The sequence below is a fragment of the Camelus bactrianus genome, chromosome 9, assembly GCF_048773025.1.
Source record: "Camelus bactrianus isolate YW-2024 breed Bactrian camel chromosome 9, ASM4877302v1, whole genome shotgun sequence".
NCBI lineage: Eukaryota > Metazoa > Chordata > Mammalia > Artiodactyla > Camelidae > Camelus > Camelus bactrianus.
Genome location: NC_133547.1, coordinates 54,690,618 through 54,708,518, shown reverse-complemented (window position 1 = coordinate 54,708,518; position 17,901 = coordinate 54,690,618).

The following is a 17,901-nucleotide window of genomic DNA, read 5'->3' as shown; positions in this document are numbered from 1 at the left end:
CATCATGGGTGAGCATTTCTAGGCTGGAAAAGAAAGAGCTTCTAGCACAGTGATTTTAACTTGGGGTGCATAAGTATTGTGGGGAGGGTGGAAAATGGGAAGGTGTAGATTTAGATTTTCCCAGGGGAAAAGGCATGAAAACACTTGGAAAGATCTTTAAGTTATCTCACAGCTTAGATTTAATGTTGTACAAACAATGCATTCTATTTGGAAAGTTCAAGGGATTGAGCTAAGATTTTTTTTTTTTTAAACAAGGAGGGGGTTGACACAACATTGTAAAATGACTATAACTCAATAAAAAAATGTTAAAAAAAAAAAAGGAGGGGGGTAATGTTGACCTAGTAACAACTTCCCATTTATAAGTACATTGATATTCAGAGTAACTTACAAAAGGCAAACCCAGCCAGTGGAAGAGGCAGAGCTGAGACTTGGAACCAATTACTCTGATTCCACACTCAAACCCCTTTACAAGATATTCATGTGGCTGGGACATGTTCTGGTGTCTGTCCTCATCATCTCTCTGCTGAAGAGAGGACAGTGAAGAGCGTCAGGATGGCAGCTGATGTGCTTCTACATGCAGTATGTGTTCAGTAAATGTGATTAGTTTATGCTAATCATTGTACTAAGCTTTTGTATTTATCATCTCATTTCAGCCTGATACTACAAGTTGGGTACCCTCATCACTCCCATTTCACTGGTGAGCCAGCTGAGCTTGAGACAGCTTCTGTATTTTGCACACAGTCACACAGTTGGCACCTGGCTAATTCAGTATTAGTGCTCATGGCAACTGGATGCAAAACCTCTACTCCTAATTGCTGGAACATATATACATCTAAGACCACAGCTGCTTCTGTTCTCAAACAATGTGGGCTCCCGCTTTGGTAGAGTTTGAGTAGAATTTGACCATCACTCCTTCTCAGTGTTCCAACAGTTGCATGGCCTCCCTCAGCATGCAGTGCACTGAACATCACAGAGGAGAATCAAGTAGATGTAGAATGCCCACTGGGAAAAGATGTCTCTGATCCAGGGTGAAACATTGTCCTGAGGTCTTTTCCAACACTGGGTGTCTATGACTCTCAAGACTTGCTTTCCATGCCCTGTCACTTGGCTTTTGATCCACTGATTTTGGCTTTCCCACTTGTATCTCTCAGATTGTGGTGTCCGCTGGTGTCACCAAGGTGTATACAGTCCTGACCATGCTGCTAAGCTGCCTTCAGAAGACATACGTGGATTCCAGAGGCAAGGATTTCTGAGAGTTTAATGTTTCTTTTTATTTTCCCAGTGAATCAGGCAATAAACAGCAGTGAAAGGGCTAGACTTTTGCTGGAGTCCCAGCTGGTATAATAACATGGGCTTGTTGAAGTTTGCTGAGACCACACAAAAGTGATGGATCTTTGCTTGGAAGCTGCCTGCCACATAGAAACCTAGCAGCATGCTGGAAGTGCAGATTATGTGAACAGGAAAGGACTTGGTTATCAACTAAAAGTCACCTTGGCTTTGACATATGAGAAAAAATCAGAGAAAGCAAGCAAATTGCTCTATGTCATATAGCAAGTTGGTGTTAAAGCTGGAACTAAAACTTAGACAGGGACACCTCTGAGACTGTCTTCATGGCTTCTCCCATCAACTAACCATCCATTCAACTAACTCCTCTTAAGGGTCTTCTTGCTGTTGTCTGTGATAGATGGTAGAGATTCAAAGATGAAGACTCCCCACAGCCTGTTTGGGTAGTTGATGGTGTAGCAGGAAGAGAAACACAAACCTATTCATTATACGAATTTAAAAGAACTCTAGTAGAGACATTCAGATTCTATGGAAAGACAGAGAAGACAGTCGCTGAATTTCCAGGGAAGTCATCCTGGCAGTTTTGTTTGAACTAAACTTTGTGGGATGAGTAAGAGGCTGTTAGGTAGCTTTGTAGGAAAGAGAGAGGCAATTTAAGAACATGGCACAGACATGAGGCTGTGTGCAGACCTGACTGAAAGCCTTCTCTTCACACGTATGCTAAAAACAGAGATGGAAAAAGTTGGAAAAGTAGAAACACTGTCTACCCTAGACAACCTTTTGGGATGTGGGCTGTCTAGGAAGCCTCCCCCACAGAGGAATCCATGGAAATGTGGTCAATCTGGAATAACTGTCTTAAAATAACCTAAAATATCTAAGGACCTATCTAACTTGCCCTGTCTCATTCTGTATCAGTTTGATTCTCCAAGACAGTTGTTGGCATCAAGAAGAGAGGGAAAAGTCTTAAGTAAGGGGAGGACCAAGGAAGCACAACAGTTTCTCAGACATATTCCTTTACGGAGGCAGCTTAAGGGTGTGGTCAAAGACATGTAATTTAATAACACCAAGAGACCCCATAATGCAAGACAGACAAGCGAGGAAGCCAAGAGGCAAGGTGTGGAAAATAAGACTCAGGATCCACCGTTGCCTGCACCAGAAGTTTGCAATGTTTGTAACTCTGTCTTAAGGTGCAAGAGTCCTTATGACTGAGCACATCCTTACAATATATATAAGGCTCATTGCAACAGGGTCCAAAGACCGCCATGATTGGAAAATATGCTCCATATGGTTAGGGTGGTAATAGGATGGACAGTTCACACTACCCACTCCAAGAAGGCCCACAGACCTCAAGGAACTGACAAAGCTACATAGTCTCTCCATCAAAGCTGTGGCATAATGCCAATGAAGCCAAAATGAGGAGTTTACAGTTCCAGAACGATCACATGTCTCTTTGAGGAAAGAGTGGCCGGATTTACTTTCTCTTCAGTATCTATCTCTGCCTTAACATGTTTTATTTTTCTGTTTTGTTTTTTTTTTTTTTCCTCTAAAGAGATTTGCTTCAGGTCAGCCAGAGAGAGGAGTTTTGCTTAACTCAAGATTTGGCATGGACAGCCAGAGTGGAATAAATTTTGAAAGATCTAAAATGTGGGGTCTGGAATGATTGGCCAAAGTTTCTGAAATTCTTTTCCACATAAAGTCAGCAACTACTCAAAGGGTATTAGGAAGTCTGTACCTGCCTATAATTATCTGATGAATATCATTATTTGATGCATGTAAGGAGCCACACAAATCCCAATTTTAAATACATATACACTATAATCGTTAACTTTCTGTGTCAAATTGGCTGGGCTATGGTGCCCAGATATTTGGTCAAACATTATTCTGGATGTTTCTGTGAAGGTGTTTATTGGGTGAGATTAACAACTTTAAATGATGGGCTTTGGGTAAAGCAGATGGCTCTCCACAGTGTGGGTGGGCCTGATACAATCAGTTGAAGGCCCTCATAGAAACAAGGCTGACTTTCCCCAAGTAAGAAGGAATTCTGCCAGCAGTCTGCCTTTGGACTAGAAGTGCAAGTCTTCCTGGGTCTTCAGCCTGCCAGCTTACTCTGCAGATTTTGACTTACCAAGCCTGTACAATTGTATGAGTCAATTCCATACAATAAATCTCTTGAAAGACATGGATAGATAGATAGATTAGATAAACAGATGATGAGAGAGAGAGAGAGAGAGAGAGAGAGAAAGAAAGAAAGAAAGAAAGAAAGAAAGAAAGAAAGGGAAGTGAAGATGCACATATCCTGTTGGTTCTGTTTCTCTGAAGGACCTTGACTAATACACACACACATACACACACATGCATAGTCATACTACTTGTCTACTCGATGTTAGGCAATATGTCAGATTATTTATATCTGTTTAATTCTCACAAGTATGTGACAATCTAGCTATCTTTATCTCCAGCCTACGGGTGAGAGAATTGGGACTCAGAAAGATTAGATAATTTGATCACAGCTTTCAAGAGACAGAGCTAAGACTTCAGCTCAAGTCCATCTGACCAAGACATTGTGCTCAATTCCCCAAGTGATGACAAGTAACTAGGAAAAATGAAACAAATTAAGTGGCAGAACATATGAAGGGAGAAGACCCACAAGTGTGGAATCATCTCCCAATAACCATCACCAGCAAAATCATTTGCAGTTGGAAAAGACAGTCTGCTGGAAGAGACAGGGCTGCCCTGGCAAAGGCAGGCAACAGTCCAGATCCCCATCTCCCTCCATCTCGGCCCATTCTCCACATCACTTTGATGGGTTTTAGCTGATTCCGGATGTGCCCCGGAGGGAGAAAATTCATGGCAGCCCAAGAGGAGGACAATTAGGTTTCACATTAGCTCCACTCATGACTTCATCATTGACTGTTTTTCTTTGTTGCAGTATTTTAGAAAATTATCCCAGACAGATTTCTGGAATACAAGGGACTTGGAGATATTTTTCAGTCAAGGACATTCCACCGAGAGCAAGCCTCAAGATTGACTCATCAGAGGAAGTGTGTTTTCGGGCAGTGCCAATGGATACAGGAAGCTGAATCCCAGCTCTGCAATTTTAATCTAGGTGGACGTGGATATGGGGGCAGATCCCCAAGTTTATCCCCAGATCTCCAATGCCTCCCTTAGATACGAATGGAAGAGGACTATAGTCAGCCCCACTTCTTCTAGCCTTCCTCCTTTCTCTGGCCATGCTCTTAGCTTCCCCCCAAGACTGGGAAACCTTCACCCAGTTTTGATTGTGAGTTAATCTTAACCATTCCTTTGCTTAAAAATAACCAACTCAGAGTGCCTAGGGGTGAAGTCAGGGGGGCATCTTTGTACCTAGAGACAAGCATTTGATTATTTCAGCATTTGTATGCCCCCCATACCATTCTCCACTAGCTTAGATAATCCAGTGTTGACCAAATGATTGTTCCCCCTTGATCTCCATAGTGTGAACATTTATTTCCAGCTTCCCCCAGATTTTCCACGGATGCCTTTGCATCCCAAATGTGTCTCAGTGCTCTCCAAATTTGATTTTGTTTTGTTTTTATTTTTCCCTCTGTATAGTCTTTAAGTAGTCCCCGATGGTGTACACATGTGATTTCATATCATGAGAATGGTGTGGCCGTAGCAATGAAGCATTAGAGTGTATCATAAATCAACCACAGTTTGGGGAAACGATGACAAGTGTGATTTATAGGCTATTTCAGCTCTGACTTCCATATAGCTATTCTCTGATTCACAATTATCCCTTGGAGGAATAGAAAGTAAAAGAAAGTACAGTGTGGGTGGTAGATTCCCGCCACAGAAATACATGATAGTCATCATCTCCATATAGGAAAGCAGATATTTATGCTTTCCAAAGGATGACTGTTGCCCATGGCAACTGGGAAACTGTCAAAACTAGAAGAAGTGAGTCAACTAAATATCATTTTCCTTTGACCTGGGTAAAACAAGACTGATTTTACATGTTGGTGAAGAGAATTAGAAAATTGCCCGTAATTTATGGCATAGTCAACCCCTAGAATTTAATCTAAGCTACCCATACGTAAATTGAATATATAAATATTGAGATCAACTTTCGTTTAGGTTAAGTGGCAGCAGAAAGTGTGACTGATTTTACCAAAAGGCACTTCTTTTTATACACAGACGACTTGTGGTCTATCAGCCTTAGCTAGGGTGGACCATATAATTTATCTTCCAATTTGGGATATTTTTAAGAATGAAAGGGGGTGCTTTTAAGTATTCCAGTCAACAGGGGTAGCCCCTGGCAAACTGGAGCCTGCTGTGAGCCTTATCATATGTCGCAGTCACCTCCACATCTTCTGCCTCTTCTCTAGATCCTTAAGGAGTAGGGATCAAGATGTTTTGGTTTCTTTTAGTGAGAGGTTGTTTTCTTCTATGTTAGGGTCTAAAATATGTTTGCATTAAATAAATGACACATTGATGTTTGAAATAAATTCACCCAGGTGCCTGGTATAAGGTTAGCACTCAATACATTACATTAATAAGTATACCTTAAATATTAAACTGAGTATAATCCATCATGGTTTAGAGGGCCAGCATCTTAGGCAGATGCTCAAAATCAGCGGTTTGGGGAACACTTTAAAATGTTCTGACTATTATTTTCTCACTGGTAGTCTTTTTGTGTTTTTCAAATGTAATCTTACCTAGAACCCTGATACACAAAAGCAATGAAATACATTACATATGTGCCGTCTGGAGGAAATTTCCTCAGCACTTGCAGTACTCCCAAAACACAGCTTCAGAGCCAAATGCTTCAACTGCAGCAAAATTTAGACTCTACAACTCTGCATAAACCCTGATTAAAATGGTAAGATATCAGCACGACATGATTTGGAGCGAGAATCCCAAGATTTCAGGCAAGTTCAGAAGTGCGTTAAGGGAGCATCAAGAAGAAACAGCTGGCATTCACTAGGTTTTTGGTTTTCTTTCAAGTTCAATGCATATGCTATAGCAAGTTGAGTCCTGGGTGATCCCTTCAGCTGAACTTCGGAGACAGAACAGAACAGAGAGGGGGGAAAGACCAGTATTTGCAGTATTTATCTTCAGACTCTTTCAGACCCAAGAACACAGTCAATGGAAAACAGATTTTCTGAATGGCCCTATGATATTTTCCTTAAACTTCTCCTTCGGTCCAGCCTGCCAAGTCCTTGTTTCAACTCTCTAGGCTGGGTTGAGAGCAGTTGTTCTTTGCAGTGTTGGCTGAAATGTAAGTAGGTGCTCCCATTTCCATGTGATCCTAGAAGATCCCACAGGATGTTCCTGTTAGAGACTGTGAGAGTTGGAGCAAAGACTTGGATTCGTTGACTCATTCTAGGAGAAGCTTATTTCCTGAGTTCCATGAAGCCAGAGCTGTCTGCAGTGGGTCTACACTAACATCACAACAGGGCCACACCCAGAAACTGGCCAGGCCTGATGCTCCTGGAAGTAATTGGCCAATGGCTAGGCCACCCTGGGGCTTTTCCTTCCCATCTCACACACTCCTTTCTGTCTCAATGGGTCTTGGAACATGACTGTGTTAGTTATCTAGTTATATTGCTCCATAACAGATTGCCACAAACTTAGTGACTTAAAACAACATGCATTTGTTATTTTACAGTTTGTATAGGAACCCAGGCACAGCGTGGCTGGGCCCTCTGTTTCAGACTGTCTTGTTAAGGGTACAATCAAGGCACCAGCCAGGGCTGGGATCTCATATGAAAGTTCAAGTGGAGAAGGACTGGCTTTCAAGCTCAAGAGGTTGTTGACAAAATTTAGTTCTGGAGGATTGTGGATTGATGGCCTTAGTTCCTATCTGATTATTGGCAAGAGGTCAATTTCAGGATCTTGCCATGTGGCCTCACCACTGAGGCCACTCACCACATGGCAGCTTGCTTCATGAAAGCAAGAAAGCATGTCAGAGAAAGAGAACATGAGACAGAAATCACAATCTTTTATAATCTGATCTTGAAAGTGACATATGACTACCTTTGCCATATTCCGTTTGTTGGAAGCAAGTCACAAGCCCCATCCACTCAATGTATCACCAAAGTATGTGAGTACCAGGAGGCTGGGCTCATTGGGGCCATCTACAAAGTCACCTGCCACATTCACTGGATGCCCTTAGGGACTCATTTGAAGCAGAGGAAGAATTTGAGGTCAATGCATTCCCAAACAAGGCATTCGAGTCCTGTATCTCTAAACCACTTTCCAGCCTCCCCATGTACCGCTCCCTTCTTATAAGTCTGTTCTGTATTCTTCAAACACACCCCCATCTACACGCTTTATAGCCTTCATGCCTGCTTTTCTCACTGCAAGAAAGCTCTTCTCTCAGCTTCACCCAGGCCCCTCCCCTTGTCTCTGAATACCTACTGCATACTTATTTTTTGAGCTCCAACTATGTGTTAGGCATTGTCTGGTTCCCCCACCTCCACCAAAAACAACAGAAAAAAACCCCAGGATCTGTGACTTCAAGGGATTCTCTATTTAGTGGAAGAGACAAATAAATAACCAGCCCTCAGCACACCCTAGGGGTGTGACATGGTTGGATGAAACCCACTAATTTGCCCATAAATGGAAGCCAAACTCCACAGCGTGGCACAAAAACCCTTCACAACTGGTGCCTTTACATCCCCCTCTTTTCTGAGTATATATTCTAGTCATAAAGAGGAAAAAAACGTAGATGTGGTATCCATGCAGTGCTTGCCCATACTCTCTTCCATATGTTGTCCTCTCTGCTAAAAGCATTCCTTCTTACTTGTTGAACTTGCATGCATCCTTAAAAAAGTGAAATCAAATGCTCCCCGTGTCTGGGTCTGCTCGAATTGCTACTGTAAAATACCACAGACTGGGTGGCCTAACCAGTACATATTTATCTTTCACAGTTCTTGAGAGCAGAAGTCCAAGCTCAAGGTGCCAGCAGACTCAGTTCTCAGTGAGGGTCCCTTTCCTGGCTTGCAGTTGGCCCTCTTCTTGCTGCATCTCATACAGTAGGGAGAGGATGCTCTGATGTCTCTTCCTCTTTTCAGAAGGGCACTAATCTCCTCATGAGGGCCCCACCCTCATGACCTCATCTAAATCTAATTACCTCCCAAAGTCCTCATCTGCAAACACTATCTCACTGGGGGTAAGGGCAGGGCTTCAACATATGTGTTTGGGGGAGGCACAAACATTCAGGCCATCACAACTCCCCTTTTTAGGAACCTTCCCCAAATCCCTAGAAACTTAAGTAGCTACACACACTGTGCTCCTGTAACGCTTTGCACTTAACTTGAAGAGCATGTGCAGCATGGCTTATCATTGTGAACATGAGCCTTTTATTAGACTGTCAGTGCCTTGGTGGCAGACTATAGGTCTTCATTGCTGTCTCTGTGGGTACAGAGCAAGGTGACCACCCAGCACTGGTTAGCAAACACTTGTGAAGAGCACATAAAAGAGCAGAGAAGCCTTTCCCTAGCACTCAGGTTATTCCCCATTCACCTTGACCTTTCCTTTCAGCTCATGTAAATGCCAACTGAACTTCTGGCTGCCTGAATCTCAGCAGGAATGTTTGCAGTACCTGGCTGTCCTGTAGATGGTGAGATGTTCCAACATGTCCACCCAGAAATTAAAAACCTGAACACCCCTGACTCTTCAGAGTGTTCCGTATGTTATGGCCTTTGAACCTAGCCTGAATTGGATACATCTGTCTTCAAAGGAACTTAAATTCCAACATGAAAGTCAAGGGGGAAATTAGCATCCTTGCATTCAGAAGGCGGGTTCCCAGGATGTGAACCTCTCTGTCTGGTTAGGATTGCTTCCCTATCGTTTGAACACCCAGGCTGATGCTGTTTCACTCTGTTACCAGTCTTCTTAAAGAAATTGCTTTATTGCCAGGGTTCTCTGTGATCTTTAAAGCAAAAACTTACATTATGATGAATCATATTTTACATGTAGTCTCCCATGTATTTCTGTGTAATGAAGACTTGTCTTTTACTAAGCTTTAAAATAAAATTTAGTATGTTTTAGGCAGTCTCACTATATGATTATTTCTTCCCTTATAACCTAGCCCCTAATATTGATTGTGATAATAAAAGTAGTGGTTACAATAACTACCATTTTGAGCATTTATCAGGCGCCAAGAACTATATCAGGTATTCTCTACAGATATGTTTGTTTTTTTGCCATTTTATTCCCTAAAACCATCTGAAGTTGATTAACGAACGTATTTTGTAAGTGAGAAAATTTAGACTCAAAGAAGTGTCTGAGGGCTGATGGAGAAGACATAAATTTGAGGGGGGCCAGGAAGAGGACTCAATTCCTAGCTGACTGTTGGTCAAGGACATCCTCAGTCTCCTATTCTGTCTCCTGACATCCAGTCCTTGGGAATAAAGTCTTTTGTTCCCATTTAGAAATGAGTCAAGGCTGAGGCTGCAATGTGATTGACAATCACACTAAGATACAGCCTAATAATTGTATCTTTCTTGAGGACAGATTTCAATAAAAAAAAGGGGTGGGAGGAAGGACAGACAATGGGAGGGATTTTCAAACCAAGGACCCTGGATTGGATAACTAAAGAGTAAGAAAGGGATCACCTCTTCCCCTATTAGAAAATGACCCGACGCCAGAAACTCACACAACATTGTAAATCAACTATATTTCCGTTAAAAAAAAAAAAATGACCCAGACAACTAAGCTTTGTGAGACCAAAGATAAGAGCAGGTCAGTCATCGTGACATTCTCCTACGGTGTAGTCCTGTTACTCATTCCTTCAGCAAGTGCTCTTGTGCCTGTGCGTTGTACAGGATCAGACAAAACGCCTAACTTAAACAAACACCCCTCAACATCTCATGTGGAATTTTTAAAGAAATGAGGTGTTTCCAAAAGTCACCAACAACCCACTCCGTTTCTACTCTTGTGCCTTAAAATCTGTCTTTATGTTATTCAATAAAGAAAAATGAACACATGTAAATGTCTTCCTCAATTTTGCAGGGCCTCAGGGTAAATCCCTATAGACACCTCTAACCCTCACACCCCTTCTCTTTGTTTAACTGAGACTGCTCGAGCCCACCCCAGGGCTCAAGACCACTTCTCAGACCACTTCAGAGTCACTGGAAAGGGGATTTCAGGAGCCTTTAGCTCAGTACTTGAGATCTGACTCTGCTCTGGAAAAGGAGCCTTCTGCCCCGCCCTAGCCCGTGACCCAGCTTCCACTGCCTGGTCTTGATAAAGGCCTCACCCCCTCAGGACTGCTGTCACGCACTTTGTTCCCCCTGTTCCCCTTTTTGCAGCGCCTCGCTTGGTGTGATGTACCTGCTTTCATTTCCTGCTGTTGCCTCTTCTCGAGAGGACACGTGGTGATGTGGGATCCGTCATCCCATCCCGTGCTTTCATTGACAAAAGAGTGGAGAAATAGCCTGACCTCAGAGCTGCTTTGCATTTTTTCCTTAAACAAAAACTAAACTTTCTTCTTGAGGTGGAAAAGAAAAGCTCCTAGTTAATAAAAGGTTGTGAATGAGACTCTTCATATTCTAATACCAATGACCTGAATGGCTAATGAGTATTTGTCCGTGATATCTGAAACCTACAGGACAGATACTCTACATGTGGCAAAATGGCAAATGTCACGAACGTCAGCATTTTCTAGAGGCTGGAAACTAATTAATGTCTATAAAACTTTGAACCATACAGATTTTCCTCATCAGAGGGAAAAAAAGAAGAGAACATACAGACATTCATCTTCAATGCCACAGTTTCAGTCAGTAATATTTAGGTCATCTGAAATAGAATGCCCAATACCTGGATAGATGGATAGATGGATGAGTGGATAGATAGATAGATAGATAGATAGACAGACAGACAGACATGATGGATGGATGGTTGGATAGATGAATAGGTAGATAAATAGGTAAAGAGATGTATAAACTGATAGATAAAGAATGAATGGATGGATGGATGGATGGATGGTTGGATGGATGGATAGGTATTTAAATAAGTAGATAGATATACAAATTGATGATAGATAGACAGACAGATAGATAAGGAGATACAGATGATTCATTTTGTTTGAAATGAGCTGACATTTTCCTTCTCCATCGCTACCCGTACTCAGAAGTCATCACTAAAAGGGATCTGACACTACAGACCCACTAAGTGTCAGAAAGGAGATTTCGAGATGAGAAGCTGTGTCACTCCTTCCATGTGCAATCACCAACCAGAGTGATGATAAGGAATCTGAGGAAACAGACCCTATATTCATGGGGCAGGTCCACTCCTCACCAAGATGTGGGTAAAATCAGAGCCCTGGTCACTGGGAGCCCTTTAACTCTTCTTGACTCTGGACCCCTCAGGGAGCAGAGGGCTTAGTCTGAGTCTTAGCCCTGCCTGAGGGCAAGAGAGATTAACAAAGCAGAAAGGAGGCCCGTGGAGGAATCCAGCTACCTGTGTGCGGAGAACCAGCATGGAGGAGTATGTCTGATTTCTTCCCTCCCACCCCGTCCAAGCCTCCAAAGGCTGGCCAAGGCCCACTTAGGGTGAAGAAAGAGAGAGTCTCTGCGGCGGGAGGTGGGGAGGTGCTGGGAGTGAGTTACGGCTTCCCTACACAGCAAAGGTGGCAGCTAAGGGGGACAGTCTGAGGCGCAGGCCCTGGGGAGGTGACGATGACGAGAATGTAGGGCAGGGAGGAGCCAGGTGGGAGTGTGAAGGGTGTCTGCATTAGATTCTTAGAGGCAAAGTGGGAAACATAAACGAATACACACAGGTCAGAGGTTAGGAGTGCCACATCAAAATCAAAGAAACTGCTTCAGTTCAGGATGAGGAGAGGATGGCCTGCTCATGGGTCTCCCACCAAGATGACACATGAGCTTTCTTCCGGAAGAAGCCCAGAGGGAAGCTGGGGGAAAGCCAGCTTCTGTTTGTGCTACTGCACTCAAAATAAGTCACTCATCCTCAGACCAGCCTCTGCCCTAGTGCCCTCTTTGCAGAGATGGGGCACTCAGGAAAATGTATGCTCCTCTCTTGACTGACCCATAGTAAGAATGCAATCCCAGGGCAATGCAGATGGTAAGCAGAGGCAGTATTCCTTAAGCATCTCTTAGGTGCCAGACATTTACATCTGGTGAGGGAGGCATCTTTATCCCCATTTCACAGATGAAAAGACTGAGGCTCAGGGATAAGAAGGCTCCTGTCCAAGGTTCCATAATGAGTCAGAAGCAGATCAAAGTGGGAACACCAGCAACCCCAGCTGCACCAAATTCCAAGGACTTCCATTCCGTTATACTCCTGTCTCTGAATTAAAAGCGGGGGGTAGGGGGCACTGAGAAAAAGGAAGAAGAGTAGAGTGGCGTGGGGGCAGTTTCTAAACTATTATTAGTGCTTTTTAAAAAAATTGAAGTATAGCTGATTTACAATGTTGTGTCAGTTTCTGATGTACAGCACAGTGATTCAGTTATACATATACATACATGTATATATACATACTCGTTTACATATTCTTTTCCATTATAGGTTATTACAAGCTATTGAATGGAGTTCCCCATGCTATACAGTAGGACCTTATTGTTTATCTATTTTATATATAGTTGTTTGTATCTGCTAATCCCAAACTCCCAATTTATCCTTCTACCCCCTTTCCCCTTTAGTAACCATTAGTTTGTTTTCTATGCCTGTGAATGAATGACACAAATGAACTGTGCTTTTTAAATTTTAACACAGAATAGGAATAAGAACTATTAGAAGACAATTTTCCATGAGTCTTACATATTCCTGCACATCTTGTGAGCAGGGGCACTGACTGCCTTTGTTACGTATCATCTTCTAAAGGATGTCCAGCAAACAGATTTGGAAGGTAGAGTTAGTATCTCCCTCGGGAGCAATGGGCAGCAGGCTTATCATCCAGCAGAAAAGATCAGGTTCCTCTTCTGTGACACACCCTACAACTTGTGTGTGTCACCTGGCCCTCTTTGCATTACCCTGTGGGTGCCCAGGGCAAGGGAAGTTGACACAAACATGAAGCTCATGCTGGTGGCCATGCCAGGAGTTATAAAGTCCTCTGTTGCTGACCCAGGAATGTCACGTCTTCTGCAGACATCCATGAAACCTTGGATGACTAACTTTCTTAGCTTGCAAGTAGGGTGACATCTCAGACCCCACTACACTGGAGGTTTCCTGGAGAAGCAGGGAATGGACAGAGAAATCCAGGCAAATATAAACCTCCTTGCCGTCTGGTATCAAAATAAAGTCCACATGGCACACCAGAAAGCATTCTGGTACCTCGAGCATCCTCAAGCAATGGAATCTAGGACATATCTTGAATGCTAATAAGCCATTCCCGCCAGGTCCCAATGCCTGAGTGAACACCACCACTCCCTGGGCTGCCATCTTCCTATAGGACAATGGGGTCCTTGACCAAGTGCTTAAGAAAGCACTTCTGTGATTATCTCTCTGAATTTTGAAAATTACTCTGTGAATTCAGAATGACTGCTCTCGGAGAGGTAACTAACTCACCAAGATTACACAGCTGGTGCCCAAGTGTGTCTGAATCCATGCCTGCCATTAGCATCCTGGAAGACTCTCTCTTTTCCTGCCAATAGTGAATTCATCCCTCTTTTTGAAACAGGTCCCCTTTCAATTCTTTAAAACAATTCTTTAGACAAGGAACTTTGCACTAGTAAGAAGAGGCCATTGCCATTCAGGGTGAAGAAAAAAACTTATTTAGTTAATGAGGAACACTTGTTCAAGCAAAGAAGTACTCTGGGGCAAACAAAACTATTTTTTTTCCCTTAATTATCTGAAATCCATGTCAGGGTAATCCAAACCTCCCCACAGAGAGGATGCAGTCTGTGTAACCCCATACCCCCTCTTTTTTGACCCTTTTGGAGGGAAAGAAGATGTGAGGCCAATAAGCTTGGGCAGTGAGAACACTTTTTGCTGGGCCAGGAGATACAGCCAACCCCTCAGTTCATGCTGCAGTCAGGACTGAGGCCAGGCTGCAAAGGCGGGCCTGCCCCCTGCTTATGTGGCCACTAGGACAGTGTGACGGCCAACCTTCAAGGTGTCTGACAAAGCCAGTTTTGGGGAAGAAGCACTCTGGAGCCCTTCTGGAAGAGTGGAAGGTGTCTCAGCACTGTGGTAAGGAAGACAGGATCCCACCTGCTGAGGTGCCTGGAAGAAGCCCCTGAACGTCTCAGACTTGGCCAATTCACAAGCAGGGCTTCTCAGCCTGAATAGATGTGACCAGTTGTGAGAGTCCTTGCGATGAATGAGCTACTGTATGTAATTTCCCAGGGTTGCCTCACACCTAGCAAACTACAACAAACTCGGTGGCTTAAAACAACAGAACTGTCTTCTCTCACAGTTCTGGAGGCCAGAAGTCCAAAGTTAAGGCATCGGCAGAACTATGCTCTCTCTTTGAGCTTTGGGTGGTGGCTGGCGGTCCTTGGCAGTCCTTGGCTTGTAGCTCCGTAACTCCAGTCTCTGCTCCATCATGCATGGGTCTCTCTCTCTCTCTGTATTCTCCTCTGTGTGTGTCTGGCCCCTTGTTCTTCAGAGTTTCTGAAGCCCATTCACCTCTTTGGTTAGCATTTCTATATTATAATTTGTTTCTCTCTTCAGGGACCATCACCTGCTACCTCACTGGTGTGGAAACTATAGGTGGGCAGGAGTTTCAGTCTGTTTTTCTTACAGCATCTGGGAAGTAGTATAAACTCAATAAATACCTATTGAATAAGTCAGTGTATGAAGGAGATGTTTTCATGAGTCAGAGAAAGTGGGACGTACTTATAGCCAGCACGTGGAATGACTCCTATCGGCAGTGGGCTCTGATTAGTGTGTGCCATCTAATGTTACACATTACACGTCAGTTCTTTGTCCTATTTAAGAATGTGGGCTCTGGAGTCAGACAATTGGGGTCCTGGTGCTGGTCCTTCCCCACAGCTCCTCTGTGAGCCTCACCATGCTTCTTAGCCTCTCTGAGATGCTGTAAAATATGGATGTGTAGTTCTGACCTTATAAAATTATTGCATAAATTATCCATTTAGCAAACATTTATTGAATGTCAGTGGGGAGGGTGTAGCTCAGTGGTAGAGTGTGTGCTTAGTATACATGAGGTCCTGGGTTCAATCCCCAGTACCTCCATTTAAAAAATAAACATTTATTGAATATCTTGTTGGGCGCCATGATAAAACAGGAAGAGTTCGAGATTTGCAGATACTAACTAGTATATATAAAATAAATAAACAACAAGATTATGCTGTATAGCACAGGGAACTATATTCAGTATCTTGTAGTAACCTATAATGAAAAATACGAAAGTGAAAATATATATGACTATTATGCTGTACACCAGAAATTGACACAACACTGCAAACTGACTTTACATCAATAAAAAGTAGGATGAGGCATATACAGTGCTTAGCCAAGTTTTTGGCATGTTGGAGATCTTGATTAAGTGGCATTGTGCTCAACTGAATACCTAACATGTAAAGACAGAGAAAATCAGGAGATCCGCCAGGTATAGGATGAAGATGATCAGAGAGACCTATGCCCTCAGCATCCTTTCTCACTGAAGGTGCCCCCCTCTGCCCAACCACTGTGACCAGAAAGGTTTCTGTTCAGCAGCTGGAGAAAAAAGGGTAAGAAATGTAAGGGGGAAAAAGAATGTGAGAGATTATTACCCTAGTGAAGTATCATTTGTCACTATTTTGTTGGGGGGTTGTTGGGGTCAGAAGGTTGTTGTCATCGCCTCCAGAGGTACCAGTCCCATCAAAGGTGAGTGCTGGGAAGGTGGCAAGGAGAGATAGGAAAGCACAGGCTTTCACCGGGTGTGAATTTAATTTCTGCCATTTACATGCAGAGGATGAGGCAAAGACCACATTCAAAGAGGATGCTCTTTGGGGATAACACAGAACACCTACTATGTTCCTGCCATCGCCTTTACTAAACACTTTACGACATTATGTCACATAATCCCTACATCAGCTCTTTGAGTCAGGCATTAATATCCCCATTTTGCAGATGAAGAGGACAAATCCTGGGAGATCAGTTAAATGTCCCAATGACAATCAGCCGCTAAGTAGAGCAGGGGGTGGAACTAACCTCTGTCTGCATTCCTTCTGTTTCTAACACCCGTATCCCTCCCATATCCAAGATTCCTGGGTGTGGAGTTTTTGAACCATAAACCAATTAGGCTAAAGTTCTAACTGAGTTGTTCACTGTGTGAATGTCTACATGGCCATTTTTATTCCACCCCTTTTTATAGGGCACAAAGTTATTTGAGTTTATTGGCACAGACAACTTTCTGAAATGGCACTGCCCTCTTACATGACTCCATACAATCAAAACCATACGAATGAAACATCATTTTATCTCTAGGATGAATGAAGGAAAACCTTAATGCGGTGAAGCAAGACCAGGGTTTCTTGACCTCAGCACTATTGATACTTAGGGCTGGAGACGTCTTCGTGGTGGGGCTGTCGTACGCACTGCAGGATGTTTAGCAGGATTGCTGGCTTCTGCCCACATACCAGCAGCGCCTCCTCCCCCAGTTTGTGATAATGAAAAATGTCTGCAGATATTGCCAGAGATCCCTGGAGAGGGGGCTGGTAAAAATCACCCGATTGTGAAACTAGTAAACTAGACAGACATGGGTCCAAATTCTTAGTCTGCAACTCTCATGGCTTTGGGAAAGTTGCACACTCTCCTTGAAACTCTTTTTCATGTATAGAATGGAGATGTTAATTCCTATCTTGCATGGTAATTATGCCAAGATAATGCATGCAAAGCACATTGTATGTGGGCCCTTAGAAGATGTTCAGTACTTATACTTACAAGAATAAGTACTTATTTTTTTAAAACTTCTGATTAGTTTTCATGGTGCCCACATTTGGGAATCTTGTTTCCTTTGTCCCTGTGGAAGGTGAGGTAGATTCTTTAAAATTATTACTGCCCATTCCATACAAACTGGCCTTGCGTGTTGATGAATAACATCTGTGAGGTATGTCATGCCCATTAGCTCCTTTTAATCTTCTAAAAACCATTTCATTGAGGTATGAGTGACATACAAAAAGATGTACCTATTTAACACATACAACTTGATGACTTTGGAGGTACATCTGCGCCTGTGAAAGCATCACCACAATCTATGTCATGAACATACCCAATACCTCCTAAAGTCTCCTTTTCATCTTCTCCTTTCATCTTTGCATCAGTCCTACAAGGATGGTGGTACCATCACCATTTAAAAACAAGGAAGCAATTTTAGAGACATTAAGGAAATTACCCAAGATCATGCAATAGAAAGTCAGGTTCAAATTCTGACTCTACATCCCAAGATACTTTGTAGTGTCTTATCTTACTTCTGTGCGTGTCCAAGAGGCACTTCCTGGGTTCTGTGCTGAGAACACAGTCTCTCATTGTGTTAATAAGGAAAAATAAGCAATTGCCTTAAGTGGGATGAGGGAATTTTACATAAGGGATGAACAAAGGGTTACGAGAGCACAGAGGAAGCACAGTTACCTCATATGGAAGGTTCTAGAAGGTCTGGTAACAAAGATACAAAGGGAATCATGGAGAACAATTTGGAGTTAGCCAAACTAGAAGAGGGAAACAGTCCAC